Raw genomic sequence first — 17,117 nt, 5'->3', positions numbered from 1 at the left:
CTGGGGCCAGGGGGTGGAGGGGCCAGGGGGCTGGAAAAGAGACAACATTGTATGTGCTATTTGCTTCAAGATAGATTGTAATAGCTGTATGAAGATTATTTATCAATAGAAAAACATGAGCGATCATTTGTGTTTAGTGTTCTTTGAGTCGTCATTGAAAGTGCACGTGACAATTCCCTGAGTTAAAGTGTAACGTGGTACAGTCCATACCTTCCTTAGACTGTAAAAAAAAAAAAAAAAAAAGACCATAATGCACAATTATTTCCTAATTTCCAACAAGCTCTTGATGTGGTTTATGTGTTATTGCTAAAAGCCTTTATTGATGCTTAGAGGGAAAATTCGTATATTGCAGCAGAACAAGGACAGACATAAGTACACATACATAATAAAAGATAACTTAAATGCTGCCATGTCATTTATTATTAAATAAATACATACATAATTAAATAAATATGCCTTTCAAATAAATAAATATGGAATAAATCCCTAAATGAATAAACGAGGCAATAAATGTGGAAATGAGTCAATATCGTTCAATAAATAGGTTTTTATTTTAAAAAATTATGTTTTTCAAAGGACTACATTTATTTATTTCAGGGGACCTTTATTTCCTTAGGCCATTTTATTTCAGGGGACTTTATTTCTAAATTCCACAATTATTTCAGGGGAATTCTATATTATTAGGTCATTTTTATTTATTTCAGGGGATTTTTTTTTCTTAATTCACATTTATTTCAGGGGAATTCTATATTATTAGGTAATTTATATTTTTTTCAGGGGAGTTTTATTTCATAATGCCACATTTATTTCACTCTTTTTATTTCCATTTCTTATGTAAGGGTTAATGCCCAACGAGGTGTCTATTGTCAGGTATTAATGGAAGACGGTGAGGCGTGAACCGTCCGACACCGAAGTCCATTAATACCTGACGATAGACACCTCAAAGGGCATTAACCCGCTTATACCATGGTCACTTGCCAAATAACATATTTTTAAAACATTAGTTTATATTTTAATTTGTTTTACAATCGAAATCTAAAGTTTTTACAAACAATAACTCTGTTTCCCTGGTTATGCCTGACGGTTTCACTAATCCTGGAACAATCATTCCCATCCTATAAGGTTCTTATGCAATGCAAACGTTGTTCACTCCTCCAGGAAATAGGAAGGACCTTAGATACGACTTGCCTCCCTTAGCAACGGGAGATATTTATAGTCCGCTCAGCTACGAGCCAGAAAGCTAACGCTATGCTAGCAAGATCCAAAGTCAATAACATTGTGTACAGTTGGCAATCAGTAAACATAATTTGACAGTACGTTGAACAACAAGACAAGCTAGCTATCCAGCCATGTCATTGTCCCCAAAACAATATAATGACTTTTACAAACAATTTTATCCGCGATGTGTCGGCCGCAGCCTGAAGTAGCGACCTGAACAGTGAATGGAATGTGAGATAACGTTATTCGCTGTGAAACAAAGTCAGTTCAGGGGGCAGTATAACTTACTGCTTGCAGCTTGTGTGTTAGCGCCATCCTGGGCTGTTCAGATGACAAGTTGGAAATAACAGATTCACATTTACTTTTTGTTTTAATGTAGCGCATTCATTTAGAACAGTAAACAGTCAGTTTCACCAAAACTCCTTTAGTAGGTATCCTACATCACTTTTTTATGGACAACCTGCAGCCAATCAGAATCGAGTATGTATACCATGGTCTGGGTCAATTCAGTTATATTCCTATCTTTATTCAAGAGCGCATTCTTTCAATTTGAGAGCATTTTTCACTGATATTACGCTCTGCTTGTGCTCAAACTTTCTGCTTGGAGTCAGATATGTTGTTGCTTTGACAGATTTCTTGCTCTCAGCTTTGGCCCTTCTCCTTGCACTGATTCTGTGTGCTTGCAAATCTTCTCCTCTTGGATTGTTTGTGTTAAAACCCTATCAAAATTCCCCAATCAATAGAATGTCAGGTGTAGTGTTGACCAATGAAATTATCCCTGCCCCGTTGAGGGTGCGTTCGTTTTACTTTAGAACATCCCTTGCGGGTGGGTACTCTGTAACCGATTTACCCCCGCCATCCATTGCTTTATCATTAGTATATGTCAACAATGTGCACAGAATGGTCGACGCACTTTCACCTGCACCCATCAGGAAAACGGGAGAAAGGTTTGAAGTGGGACATATCAAGTTACGTCCACAACTACGAGGGTGAGTAACATAAATTAAGCACATAGCATATGGCGTAGCATATAGCCTAGCTTGATGTCTGTAAACAGATTTTCTTTATAGTTTAGCTAGATTGAACGACATATGACGGACAGTATGTGTGTATTTAATGACCCCACTTTGTATTTTTTCCTCGTTTGGTTAACCATGTTCCTGGGGATTTGGCTAATTTAAGACATGTTAGAGCCAATAGTAAAACCTAAACCGTAATATAACTGAAAAACAAAAGAAACTGTATTGTTTATATCCGTTTTTACATCACTGTTGTATGTTTTTGAGATATTGTTCTAAATTCTTATAACATTAGTATAAAAATAATAAAATTCATATCAGTCTGTATAGAAAGTTGCAAACTGAACAAAAAAGAACTATTTTTGTTTCAGTTTCTCTTCTTCCAGGTGTGACTGATGAGCTGCATCACTGTGTGCATGGACCAGTGTTGTATAACCGCACTACAGTGTTGTTCCAATCAGCACATTACTCCCAACTCAAAATCCCATTGGTTCCCCCTGTACTCACCTGTGTGCAAAGGGCAGGCAACAGTGGCACAAACCAAGAACGTTGGCAAGTCTGATAATAATGTAATTCAAATACTACAACTACACACACATCGTGTTACATACACTTATCATTTCTTTATCTTGCTTAAATTCACAGGGTGCACAACAAGACCAGGGAGAGAAAATTACTGTGATGTCCACAAAACCAAATCAGAGAAGGTAAAGTAAGAGATTAGTAATTATATTAAAGAAAGCTATGTACACCTAATATCTTATGTGTTGATGTCTATGAATTTGTCTTAAATACGAGCACACTATACAAAGACAACAGTGGAGAGTTGCTGGATCTGTCTGTCCTCAAAGTGCCAGAGATCTACAAGGACTTCACCCCTATGTCTTCACCATGGATAGCACCTGCATAATCCAAGTGATAAAAGAGAGAACTATTGTTTTCTCTGCTTACATGAATAGGTGCCTGTAATGTCTGCCGACATATACATCAATTCAATAAATGTTGATAAGTATCACTGATATTTCTTAAATCATTGTAGTTTTTCAGAGCAATAAAATAGATTATTAAAGCCAAGTTCATATTTGCAACAAATTAAAACCCTGTTCAAGGCAAATAGGTTTTTCATGTTCTGTAACCTTTATAAAAAAACAGTACAATTAAATTTACACTTGCAGGTTGTTAAATGGCTTTAATTTACCTTGTCAAAACAATGAGTAATTCATAACAAACTGCACAATATTTGATACAAAACCTAAAAAGCGTATGGTTCATACTACTGTGAAGCAGTACACTTTGCCTGTAGGATTTACTGTAGCAGGAACATTGATATTAGCAAACAGATGGCCCAGGTACAGGTGAGTTTGTGAGCAGGGTTATGATATGAACTAAAATAAAGATAAGATAAGCCCAGTGTTCACAAGAGGGATCATTCAGGTATTGCAACACAAATTAAGAATAACTCAATTAAATAAGAGGTATATACAACTAGTAGAAGATAAATTAACTATACAAGAGCAATTAAGGTAGAGTTATGAGGTAGTAGCAAGCATAAAGTGATGTATAATCAATAGCAGGGAGTCAACAGTGTACACTAGAATACTACATACTGTGATTAAGTAATGATACTTAGTGTTGTCTGTACTAATATAACAAAACAGAAAATAATATAGTGTATGATGCAGTATGGAGAACAACTGAGTCCCATATGACCCCAAGAGACTTTAAGTGCAGCTGTTGATGATGTTCACTACAAACAAAACTTGCAGATGGTTGTAGTCTGTAGCCAGCCATACAGTAGGTAGATCTGGAGCAGCAGGGTGACTTCTAGCTTTCATGGGTTGGTGATATGACACTGTGCAGCTATGATGCAGCAGCTCAACAGTGGTCGAGCCCTTCAGCCCCACCTGGAAGAAAAGAAAGTAAAACAAAATACTTGTTTTTTCTGTGCAGTTTGCTTTGTATTAATTAAAAAAATAACCACTATTTAAGGAGCAAATAAGAAGGCATATCATTTCTAGATCTGTTTTTATTATAGTGGTGAAATTGTACTCAACATTACAACGTTTTATACAGACTGATATGAATCCATCATTTTCAGACTAATATTATATGAAGGAAAGAAGACTAAATTCTGATGAACAACACATAACATTGATGCAAAAACTGACAAACAATCCAGTTTCTTGTGTTCTTTTAAGTTATATTATGGTTTAGGTTTTACTATTGGCTCTAACATGTCTGAAATTAGCCAAATCCTCAGGAACATGGTTAACCAAACAAGGAAAAAATACAAAGTGAGGTCATTAAATACACACATACTGTCCGTCATATGTCATTCAATCTAGCTAAACTATTTACGGACATCGAGCTAGGCTATATGCTAGCGCCATATGCTATGTGCTTAATTTATGTTACTCACCCTCATAGTTGTGGACGTAACTTGATATGTCCCACTTCAAACCTTTCTCCCATTTCCTGATGGATGCAGGTGAAAGTGCATCGACCATTCTGTGCACATTGTTGACATATACTAATAATAAAGCTATGGACGGCAGGGGTAAATCGGTTACAGAGTACCCGCCCGCAAGGGATGTTCTAAAGTAAAATGAACACACCCTCAACGGGGCAGGGATCATTTCATTGGTCAACCCTACACCTGACATTCTATTGGTTGGGGAATTTTGATAGGGTTTTAACACAAACAATCCGAGAGGAGAAGATTTGCAAGCGATCATCAGCCTGAGTGTGAGGAGAAGGGCCAAAGCTGGAAATCTGTCCAAGCAACAACATATCTGAGTCCAAGCAGAAAGTTTGAGCACAAGCAGAGCAAACGCAAGCGCGAGCAGTGACTATTTGAGTGTGAGAGCAAGGTTTTGAGGGAAATTATTACAAAATCTGAATGTAATATCAGTGAGAAATGCTCTCAAATTGAAAGAATGCGCTCTTGAATAAAGATTGGAATAAAACTCCATAAGGAATTAAAGCTGCAAGCAGGTTTGGACGGGCCCTCCCTCCTCTGCGTGCATTGGGGTTACTGGCGGACGCCACTCCTTGCATTTACTCACTCAGACACTACAAATCGTCACCAATAAAAAGGGAACTCCCTGCTGAGTTCAATGATACCTCACACAAGACTCTACGTCATACAGCATTCATTAGCTGTGAAAGGGGGCGTAGCCAAAGCATAGGGGTCGGGGCAAACCTTTACCAATAAAAAAGGAAGTCTCTACTGAGTTCATTGATACCTCACCTAAGACTCTACCTTAAACGGGTCACCAGTTATGAAAGGGGGCGTGGCTTAGCCATAGGAGGTAGGCCAAACCGTCACCAATGAAGAAGGAACTCTCTGCTGAGTTCATAGGCACCTCACACAAGACTCTATTTTAAACAGGTCACCAGTTATGAAAAGGGGCGTGGCTTAAGCATATGGGGCGGGCCAAACCATCACCAATGAAGAAGGAACTCTCTACGGAGTTCAATGATACCTCACACAAGACTCTTGAACCTTAAACGGTTCAAAAGCCATAGAAGGGGGCGTGGCCTAAGTACATGGGCGTGGTTAAAGTATAGGGGGCAGCTCAGTATCACATGTAGACCACACATTCTAAGTTTCATGTAAATCGGATGTTGTTTGTCATATAAGGCGGATTTCCTGTTGCCAGCAGGGGGCAAAGTCAATTTTGGCCTGTAGGTGTCCTCAGGCCTGGACCCTTGTCAAACGTGAGAAATTTCGGGCAGATATGACAGTGTACACTAAAGTTACAATAACTTCTTCGTTCATCGATAAATGCTCAAAATGGCCGCCACGCCCACACCGTTTGACGAAAAGTTTTTCTTTTAATAACTTTTCATCTTTAAGGTGTTGAGATGGTACAGTCCATGGAATGAAATCTCTAGGAGTTCGTTAAAGTATAGTACCTTGACTTTTAGGCCTACTTCCTGTTGCCACTAGGGGACGCTATGACTTTGAGTAAATATCGGCCTTTAGATGTCCTCAGGGTTGGACTCTTATGAATCCTGAAAGGTTTCGAGCCAACTGGACAATGTACACTCAAGTTACACCCACTTTCTGTTTCGATGGCGAAACACACAAAATGGCCCTATGACGAAAGGTTTTTCTTTTAATAACTTTTCATCTTTAACGTCTTAAGATGGCACAGACCAAATTTGTAGTTGATCGGATGAAATCTCTAGGAGGAGTTCGTTAAAGTATGACGTGGAAATGGCCAAAATCACACTAATTTCTAACTTTCAATTACAAATGGCGGACTTCCTGTTGAGTTTAGGGTATGGCTCCAGTGACCTTTTTTGTACGTCTTGACATGCTACATATGTCTACCAAGTTTCGTTAGTCTACGTTAAACGTACTGCAAGGGCTACATTTTTTAAACTTTGTAGGGGGCGCTAGCGAGCCATTTTTGTGTGCCTATTCCCGAAACCCTTAAAATACGTACATTTTCATCAGACTTGATGCGACCGCCAATTTTGGTGAGTTTTTGAGTATGTTAAGCCCCTCAAAAAGGCGATTCATTTGCCGGATAAAGAATAATAATTCCTTCAATTCAGACAGGGCCTTCGCCGCTGTCGGCGCTCGGGCCCTAATAATAATTCCTTCAGTTTCAATAGGGCCTTCGCTGCTGTCGGTGCTTGGGCCCTAATAATAATTCCTTCAGTTCCAATAGGGCCTTCGCATCTGTCGGCGCTCGGGCCCTTATAAGAATAATAATTCCTTCAGTTTCAATAGGGCCTTCGCCGCTGTCGGCGCTCGGGCCCTAATTAATTAATAAAACCAAGTGGACTTGGGTGAACTATATATTAAAATGCAAAGAATTGTTGATGAGCATTTTAACACAAATACACCACCACCTCGACCGGTTGTTCTGGGCCAATTAAAGTATGTGGCCTGTTACTGAGAACCACTGGGATATAAAATATGGGCGAATGGCAGGGAGCATTGTGAGAGAAAAGTCTCTGAATAGGTTACTAGTGTAAGAAATAATTTCAGCTTCAAATAGCCTTGTGCCCTTGCTATTAGAGTGGAGGCTACAACTTTGCAGAGATCTCCTCTTGCTCAAAAAGAGTCAAAATGGCCAACTGAGTCATAACCAGTGTCAATACATAAATTATGCAGCCACTGGTCAATGCTATACAGACAGCTGGAACACTTCCAGCCTTTCTTCAGGTTGGGGAGTGGACCAGAGAAGACACACAGTTTACTCAGACTTTCAAATGACTCAGCGAGTTGTGTTGATTGTCTGAGGTTAATGTTTGTTTCTACATGTGCAATGACAGAATGGGCAGTAGGATGGAGGTCCAAAATGAGTGAATCTTTAAGATAGGGTGAACACAAATCAATGGGGGAACCGATTTGGAGCACCTGATCTGTCACCACTATGCTCCAGGGCAGACAGCGGAGATCTAAGTTGTGGCTGTCACTAAAGGACTTCATGATCAGATCTACAATGGATCTTAACTTCGATTTAATAACAGATTGTGTTAAAAACGGATGTGGATCTGGTGGCTCAGCAGCATTTCGCTAGCCACCAGCCGTCGAAAGCCAGCAATAGGCTAATCGCTGAAGCTCAGGAGTGCTCCATGGTTACAGTAAGCTACAAACAGGATCTGAGCAGCATGGAGGTACTGATGTGAGCTGGGTAAAAGTATATTTTAAAAATAAAATCAAGGGGTGACCTCTAGCTCTACCAGTTGTGTGTGTCCTATGTAGGCTGAGTCCTTGGCAGTTCTTGCTGCATGTTGTCCCCCCTCTCTCCCCCCTTTTCTGTCTTCAACGCTATCCTGTCAATTAAAAGCTGTAAAAGCCCAAAACATAATCTTTAAAAGATAAAATCATAAAGGGTTAAATAGCAATAACCTAGACTTGTGGATTCTGTTCTTCCAGTGTTTACAGTGGATGATATTGTAATTTTGTATTACCAGTACTGACTTGCTCTTGCAGCTTCATTTATTTTTCTGACAGTTGTGGTAAGTATATACGTGGCATTACTGTGCATTCAACACAAAGGTCTGTGTGCACTTCTACAGATCAAAAAAGACAGATGTCACAGCATATAGATATTTTATTCAGGTTATAAGTGTTATTTTTAAGTAGTTATTTTTAGAGATGGTCCGATACCATTTTTTGCTTCCCGATACCGATTCTGATACCTGAACTTGCATATCGGCCAATACAGAGTACTGATCAGATACCAATGTGTGTCATATATTTTATTAGGGCCCTAGCGAAGGCCCCATTGAAACTGAAGGAATTCTTCCTTTCCTTTCCTTTCCTTTGTTCCGGCAAATGAATCGCCTTTTTGAGAGGCTTAACATACTCAAAAACTCACCAAAATTGGTGGTCGCATCAAGCCTGGTGAAAATGTACGTATTTTAAGGGTTTCGGGAATAGGTGCACAAAAGTGGCCCGCTAGTGCCCCCTACAAAATTAAAAAAGTTTAGCCCCTGCAATGAAACTTGGTACACATATGAAGCATGTCAAGACGTACAAAAAACGTCATTGGAGCCATACCCTAAACCCAACAGGAAGTCCGCCATTTTAAATTGAATGTTCGAAATTAGTGTGATTTTGGCCATTTCCACATGTCGTACTTAAACCAACTCCTCCTAGAGATTTCATCTGATCGACTTCAAATTTGGTCTGTGCCATCTTAAGACTTTAAAGATGAAAAGTTATTAAAAGAAAAACTTTTCGTCATAGGGCATGGCCGTGGCGGGCGGCCATTTTGAGCATTTATCGATGAACGAAGAAGTTGTTGTAACTTTAGTGTACATTGTCCAATTTGGCCAAAATTTCTCACGATTGACATTTATAGGCCAAAATTTACTTTTGGTCATAGCACCCCCCGCTGGCAACAGGAAATCAGCCTTATATTACAAACATCATCCGATTTACATGAAACTTCTACATGTGATACTGAGCCGCCTCCTATACTTTAAACACGCTCACGTACTCAGGCCACGCCCACTTTCATAACATTTGAACCGTTTAAGGTAGAGTCTTGTGTGAGGTGTCATTGAACTCTGCAGAGTTCCTTCTTCATTGTTGATGGTTTGACCCGCCCCCTATGCTGTAGCCACGCCCCTTTTTATAACTTATGACCCGTTTGATGTAGACCCTTGTGTGAGGTATCTATAGTTAATCGCGATTAATCGCATGTTTTATCACGATTAAAATTCTATTATTTTGCATTTTAGAACTGTTTTTAAGTACATAATAACAATGGAAAGCAATTCTTACTAGTGTATCTTGATTGGGAATCAAATGAATGCAAAGAAAGTTACTTTATGAACTTGACTTTAAGATTTGTATTTGTTTATTATTTATTTACTGTAAACAAATGTGTGAATCTGTCATTATTGCACAATTCCTCCAAGTACCTAACTAAAACACCACAGTAATTGACTGAGATGTAACACTAACACTTTGCTTATACAGTACAAACAAAATGGTTTAAAAACCGGATGCCACAGCAGGACATTTAACCTTTACATTTTTCTAATAACAAGGAATGTAACAATTCTCCTGGACAGAAAAGGGAGGTAGGCTATGTCCCAAATGACAAAAACAGTCGAAAAATGATACAAACAACACAGTCCTAAAACCGTATGCCACAGGACATTTGTAACTTGTAATTTGGACTGCAAAGTGGAAAAACTCAAGACACAACCTTATTTAAGCCAATCACTAAGACAGACCAGTTTGGTGACATTTTCAGAGGACAGTGAGGCTCTCTTCTTTTGTACAATGTGACCGGAGAGGGAGAACAGTCTTTCACATGGTACAGTAGTTGCAGGTGTAGTCAAGTATTTCTGTGCAAGAAGTGTCAAGTTTGGGTAGGCCCCTGCATGTGCAGACCACCACTTCAGTGGACAGTCCTCCATAGAAATGGTGGGTTCTGCTCTGTACCGATCCACAGAAGTGTCAGCTGCTGTCTCCTCTTCATCCTCTGAGTCGGATGCAACCAGGAGGCTCATTTTATTTTTTGGTGACTCTGGGTCTGTTGCTTCATTGTTATGCTGCTGGGCATTCAGTTCTTTAATCAACCCCCAGACTTCATCCCTTTCAGATCTTGGAAGGCATTTCAGGTACTTGAAGCTGGGGTCGACTGCAGTTGCCACTTTCAACCACTCTATGTTCATGCTTTCTTTCCGCTTTGAAAGGTCAGCAGTGAAGGCCTCTTTAAATCGGCACAGGTAGCCTGGATCATCATCAGACACTTCCATCACCCGGAAAAGATGGCAGAGTGCAGGCAGGACCACTGAACAGGATATGTACTGTTCTCCTCCAACAAGTTCAGTCACATACCTGCCATGAAAAATGATGTGCAATTAATAGACTATTATAAAAGACCCCCCCATAGTAGAGTGTCCAACCAGTTTTTGGCATTTTGCCAACACATTTTCAAACCCACTTTCACGAATTGACATTGCAATGGACCTCTGAAGACTATGTGCAACGCATGGCATGTGTTCGTACGGCAAAAGTCTTGCTGCTGCGAGCATATTCCGTGCACTGTCTGTGCCGATAGTTGTAACTTTATTTGCAATGCCCCATGCCTCTGCAACTTTGCTGAAGTGCTCGGCACGTTTCAGCATAGTGTCGTTCTTCTGTATGTCGAACCGTTAAGGCAAACGAGTGCAAAGTCCAACCAGAGTCAATATAGTGTGCAGTAACTTCTAAATAATTCTGATTACTCACTGATGTCCAGTGATCACCGGTTAATGAGACAGCGTTTGCACTTTGCAGCAGTTGTTTAGCTGCTGTCTCTGTGTTGTACAGGCTGTGTATGCGTGAAACTACTGTACCCCTTGACGGCAGTGTATAAGACGTGTCAGAACATGCCAACCGTAGCACTTCTTTAAGACCAGAGTCTTCTACGATGCTGACAGGTCTGCAGTTAGTTGCCACCCATTTTGCAAGAGCGGTAGTAATTTTTTGGGATTTGGTTTCATCCACAGGTTGGCGAGTAGCACTCTCCAAAATAGTGCTTTGCCTGAGGCTGTTAGCATCAACCTGAGTCACGTTAATATGCTTAGGTCGTAGGTGGTAGCTCAAGCTTGACGTGCTTCGGTGATATTTGAATTTGGCTTTACACAATGTGCACATGGCTTTCGACTTGTCTAATGAGCCATCCGGTAGTTTTGGGGGAAAAAAAGCGTCATTCAGAAGTGTGTTGCTGCTGTCTTTCTCAATGCCTGCAGCCTGCCTGCAGTCTTTTATATACTGTCTATGCCTGCTGCAGCAGCAGGATGTGTTATGAGGAAGTACAAAAAATAAATTAATAAATGGCGGCATGCGATTGTGATAACAAAAAAACAAAAAAAATGCAAACACTGGCATGTATTTTGGTTAATATATATTTTTCACATATTTCTTTTATTTTTCACACACACACATATATATATATATATATATATATATATATATGTGAAAAATATATATTAACCAAAATACATGCCAGTGTTCTTTCCTTTTGAAAGAATGAGAGGAATTTTATGGTCACAGAATGATGATGACACATGCAGACACAGTAAAAGGAGTCAGGCGTCTATCTGTGGAATAGTTTAGGGGAGAATTAGAATGTGCAGTACACAGTATCCAACTATTTTAAATATATATTTTTGATCGTTTGATCAAAAATATATATTTAAAATAATTGGATTAACAAATATAAAACGCGAACAGTAGACTAACACTATATATTTCAGTGTATCAGTTTAAAAGGATCTGTACCAAAATGATTAAAATGTAAAACTGATAGTTAAGTTACAGTGTATATATGTTGAATTATATACAACTAAATAATAATACTAATACTAAACTTTATAGCTGTGGTTTTCTTATCTCTAAGGAGGGAGTTTGAGAGAGAGTGGGGGTGGGACCCAAACCTTCTCCGTGGCTGTTAAAACAAAAAACTGAACATTTCATACAAATCATTTCACTTAACTCTTCTTTTCATTACAAGCCATAATCAATTAAATGTATGTATAATAGTTCATAACACTGTTACTGTTGTTTCAATCCTGAAAAGGAAACATGACTTCAGTACTTGTGGATGGTTAGTTTAACAGAGCGAATTGGCTGTAGTCGTAAATTTGTCCTCCAGGTCCTGCAGCCAATGGGTCAGATGTGCGCTTCTGACACAATGTTATATGTTTGTCTGACGATGCACACATGATTACAGTACATTAGGTAATCCGATCCTGTTCTAAGGAAACTACACAAAGCTTTCTCTGTCTCTCCGGTCAAGTAACACTCTTTTTTAACCCACGATTGCAATCACTCTTACAGTATGTGTGCAGAGTGTCCACAGACAATTAGTTGATTATTTGGTATTTCCTTCATCATCGCTACACCCTCCAGAGGTAATAAATGATCTAAGACTAAATAACGACAGTGGTTCTCATTTGGGATTGTTGTTTTTGAGTGTTGCGATTAATTAAGGACAGTTAGTCCTTACATCTTAATGTAAATGTACTGTATTTATAAAGCGCTGTTCTAGTCTTAACGACTACTCAAAGCGCTTTAACATAGTAGAAGAATCATTCACACACATTCATACACTGGTGGCCAAGGCTGCCATACAAGATGCCACCTGCTCATCAGATAAACATTCACACACATTCACACACCGATGGTGCAGCATCAGGAGCAATTCGGGGTTCAGTGTCTTGCCCAAGGACACTTTGACATGGGATTGCAGGGCCAGGGATTGAACCTACAACCTTCTGATTGGTAGGAGACCGCTGTACCACCTAAGCCACAGCTGCCCCATTAATGAAAAAGCTTGAGGCATGGGCCTGGCTGATTTGCATAATCCAAAAGAGCAGCATCTTTCTCTGTGTCTGAGGGGCCATCCACACAGAGACGCTTTTGATGCAAATGCACGTTTTGCATCGTTTGGGCTGATTGTCCAAACGAATTCTGTAAACGCACTGCCTGAAAACGCACTTTTTTTAAACCTGGTCCCAGGGTGAAAAAATTCGAAAACGGCTCCCTTTTGGCTTCGTTTGGACGGCGAAACCGCATACGTGCGTATCGATGTCATCGCCACACCCCTCAACCTCTAATGTTATATAGCTAACGTTAAACATCGCTAAAGTAACTGACACTCCAGCAGGAACATAATGTTAACGTTAGCTGCTATGGTTAGCTGTTTATAAAGTGGAAGTAGACAACTTATCAACTAGCTAGCTAATCTGTCTGCTTATCAACTCCTTGGACGTATTATAGTAACTTTTAGCCTGGCTTATTGTAGAAAGGCTACTGCAGAAAAACGTGTAGCTAGATTATCAAAAAGACATTGGATCATTGTTTGTTTGTTTGTTTGACTGCCGATGTTAGCTAGCGCGCTAACGTTAGCTCTGCTAGCTAGCACACTGCAATCATGTCCGATGGCAGACAGAACTGCAAAATAAAAAGCAATCCAACAGCACATTACACAGTGTAAACAAAGACACGTTTTCTTGCGGTGGCCTTTATAAAATGAGCAGTGGTGAAAGTTATTAAAGTCTACTCATGTTATGAACGGAAGTGGAAGTAAAGAATATGCTCTTTCTGTAGCAGAAACAGCGCCACCTATAGGCCTAGAATATGAAGTAGCGTGTTGAGTCTTTTACAAATAGATCCGTTTGGACGCACATTTTTTTTTACATGGTTGCAGGGAAGACAGGGAAAAAAAAAAAGATTGTTTTGGTACGTGTGGACGTGGCCTGAGGCTATGTTCACACCGCAAGTCTTAATGCTTAATTCTGATTTTTTTTGCTCAGATCCGATTTTTTGTTTGGCCGCTTATATTACCTTTTAAAATGTGGCCTATATCAGATTCCAGTGTGAACTGTTTGCGGTTTCGAACTGACCCGCATGCGCAAAAGAACAAGAACAATGACATTAGACGCAGCACACTGACGGGCCGGTGGTGCGCCCGACCCCGAGGGACCGGGATCCCACCTCAGCGGGCGTGCGCTGGCCCTCACTTTCATTGCCCCACGGGGCGACCCTGTGACTTGTGTGCGCGCTAGACTCCTTGGTCCCCACCCTGGTGACGCAACACGGTTGGGGCGCACTGAGGACAGTCCGCCCGGTTGACAGCCGAACCGGGAGCAGGGGGCCCTGTCCCTCCCCGTGGGGAGAGAGGGCGCAGTGAGGGTTATTGACGTAAAAGTTGCATCAAATCCGCTTGGGTGTTCACACTGTGGCCGCATTGAAAAAAATCAGACCTGGGTCTGATTCAGGACCACATATGGAAGTGGCCTGAATCTGATTTGAAAAAATCAGATCTGGGCTAGATTTGAGTGTTCACACTACTTCTGAAGAAGTCTGACCTGGTCATTTGGCCCCAAAAAATTTGGGCCACTTTTGCCTGCAGTCTGAACGTAGCCTAAGGAACTTGTATTAACGTGTAGAGTCCCCAAATGGTCCATTGCTGTTCAGCATATACATGTTGGCTGTACATAATCCAGTGATGTTACCAGAATTTGCAGGAGCAAATTTGTGTACATCATACCACTCTGTTCTCAGCACTGCCTGCAAGTTAGCGTTACAATATATACAGTGGGGAGAACGAGTATTTGATACACTGCCGATTTTGCAGGTTTTCCTACTTACAAAGCATGTAGAGGTCTGTAATTTTTATCATAGGTACACTTCAACTGTGAGAGACGGAATCTAAAACAAAAATCCAGAAAATCACATTGTATGATTTTTAAATAATTAATTTGCATTTTATTGCATGACATAAGTATTTGATCACCTACCAACCAGTAAGAATTCCGGCTCTCACAGACCTGTTAGTTTTTCTTTAAGAGAGAAGACACACCAGCCCGATAATCGGGCGTCGGGCCGTCTGGCGAGGTCCGTGACTCGAGTCTGTTCAGTGTGTCCCGTGCCGTCGGCCGTCCGAGGAGCCGTCGGCATTCATTTGGGCCGACCCGACATGTTCAGTCGGGGACAGGGCAGTCGGGACTCACCCGGAAATGGGGAGCGGATGAGCCGCTCAAAATCTGACGAAAATCTTTTAAACTGACCTTTGTCAATCTGAAATGAAGACAGATTCATCAACTGCATGGCCTATTTCTCACTTAAAATGTTTTCAGAAACAAGTTTCGGTGAACTATTTTAGTACAATATGAGATCGTATTCTGAACAAGCCGCCATGACAGTCTGGCTGTGAATTTCCGGAGAAAAAAGAACCACGTGACGCGTTCGTCCAATCAGCTGCCGGTTTTCATTTTCTGGGAAATAATCAGACTGTTAATGGAAACAATACAGAGCAGCGCCGCCTGCTGGTATGGAGACGTATTACGTTTCGCACAGAGCGTAGGCTCAAGTCGGCGTCGCCTCAGTGTGTTCTGAGGCATTTTTTGGACTTCGGGACCCGACTGATCAGTCCGACTGGCTTTTCTGCCGACGGTCGGCCCGTCTGGTTGGTGTGTCAGGGCCCTTAGAAGCCCTCCTGTTCTCCACTCATTACCTGTATTAACTGCACCTATTTGAACTTGTTACCTGTATAAAAGACACCTGTCCACACACTCAATCAAACAGACTCCAACCTCTCCACAATGGCCAAGACCAGAGAGCTGTGTAAGGACATCAGGGATAAAATTGTAGACCTGCACAAGACTGGGCTACAGGACAATAGGCAAGCAGCTTGGTGAGAAGGCAACAACTGTCAGCGCAATTATAAAAAAATGGAAGAAGTTCAAGATGACGGTCAATCTCCCTCGGTCTGGGGCTTCGTGCAAGATCTCACCTCGTGGGGCATCAATGATCATGAGGAAGGTGAGGGATCAGCCCAGAACTACACAGCAGGACCTGGTCAATGACCTGAAAAGAGCTGGGACCACAGTCTCAAAGAAAACCATTAGTAACACACTACGCCGTCATTGATTAAAATCCTGCAGCGCACGCAAGGTCCCCCTGCTCAAGCCAGCGCATGTCCAGGCCCGTCTGAAGTTTGCCAATGACCATCTTGATGATCCAGAGGAGGAATGGGAGAAGGTCAGGTGGTCTGATGAGACAAAAATAGAGCTTTTTGGTCTAAACTCCACTCGCCGTGTTTGGAGGAAGAAGAAGGATGAGTACAACCCCAAGAACACCATCCCAACCGTGAAGCTTGGAGGTGGAAACCTTTGCTTTTCTGCAAAGGGGACGACTGCACCGTACTGATGGAAGGATGGATGGGGCCATGTATCACGAGATCTTGGCCAACAACCTCCTTCCCTCAGTAAGAGCATTGAAGATGGGTCTTCCAGCATGACAACGACCCGAAACACACATTCAGGGCAACTAAGGAGTGGCTCCGTAAGAAGCATGTCAAGGTCCTGGAGTGGCCTAGCCAGTCTCCAGACACAATGTGATTTTCTGGATTTTTGTTTTAGATTCCGTCACTCACAGTTGAAGAGTACCTATGATAAAAATTACAGACTTCTACATGCTTTGTAAGTGGGAAAACCTGCAAAATTGGCAGTGTATCAAATACTTGTTCTCCCCACTGTATATAAAAATGTGTATAAATTGTATTTCCCATCTATAAAGCCTTGCTCCTCAGTACCTCGTTGCTTATCAAATGTGAACCTCAGAACTGTGGCACAGGCCTTCTGCTTGTTTCAAGGGTGATATCAAAAGTTGGTAAAGCTGCCATTGGTTTTTACTTTCCTAGCTGCACGATTGCAAACATGATCTGCCTGCTATAACAAAAAAAAAAAGTTTCATCAATTGTATTTATTGCAAATATTGATTATTATGATTAATATAGTTGTAGCAGTATAGTACAAATACAGAAATATATATATATATATATATATATATATATATATATATATATATATATATATATATATATATATATATCATATATATAA

At 40.7% G+C, this 17,117-nt stretch overlaps 1 long non-coding RNA gene across 1 annotated transcript; it reads right to left on the bottom strand.

Annotated features, from left to right (window-relative positions):
- Positions 1-9,651: 9,651 nt before the first annotated feature.
- LOC116041342 lies at positions 9,652-11,160 on the bottom strand. Its single transcript, XR_004102919.2, has 3 exons — positions 10,876-11,160; positions 9,918-9,922; positions 9,652-9,676 (listed from the first exon to the last, which is right to left on the bottom strand). It is a non-coding gene; the product is annotated as an uncharacterized LOC116041342 (long non-coding RNA).
- Between the last annotated feature and the right edge of the window lie 5,957 nt (positions 11,161-17,117).

Source organism: Sander lucioperca, chromosome 3 (genome assembly GCF_008315115.2).
Source record: "Sander lucioperca isolate FBNREF2018 chromosome 3, SLUC_FBN_1.2, whole genome shotgun sequence".
Classification (NCBI taxonomy): Eukaryota; Metazoa; Chordata; class Actinopteri; order Perciformes; family Percidae; genus Sander; species Sander lucioperca.
The sequence above is the reverse complement of the archived record's forward strand: the minus strand, read 5'-3'. Positions and strand labels throughout refer to the sequence as shown.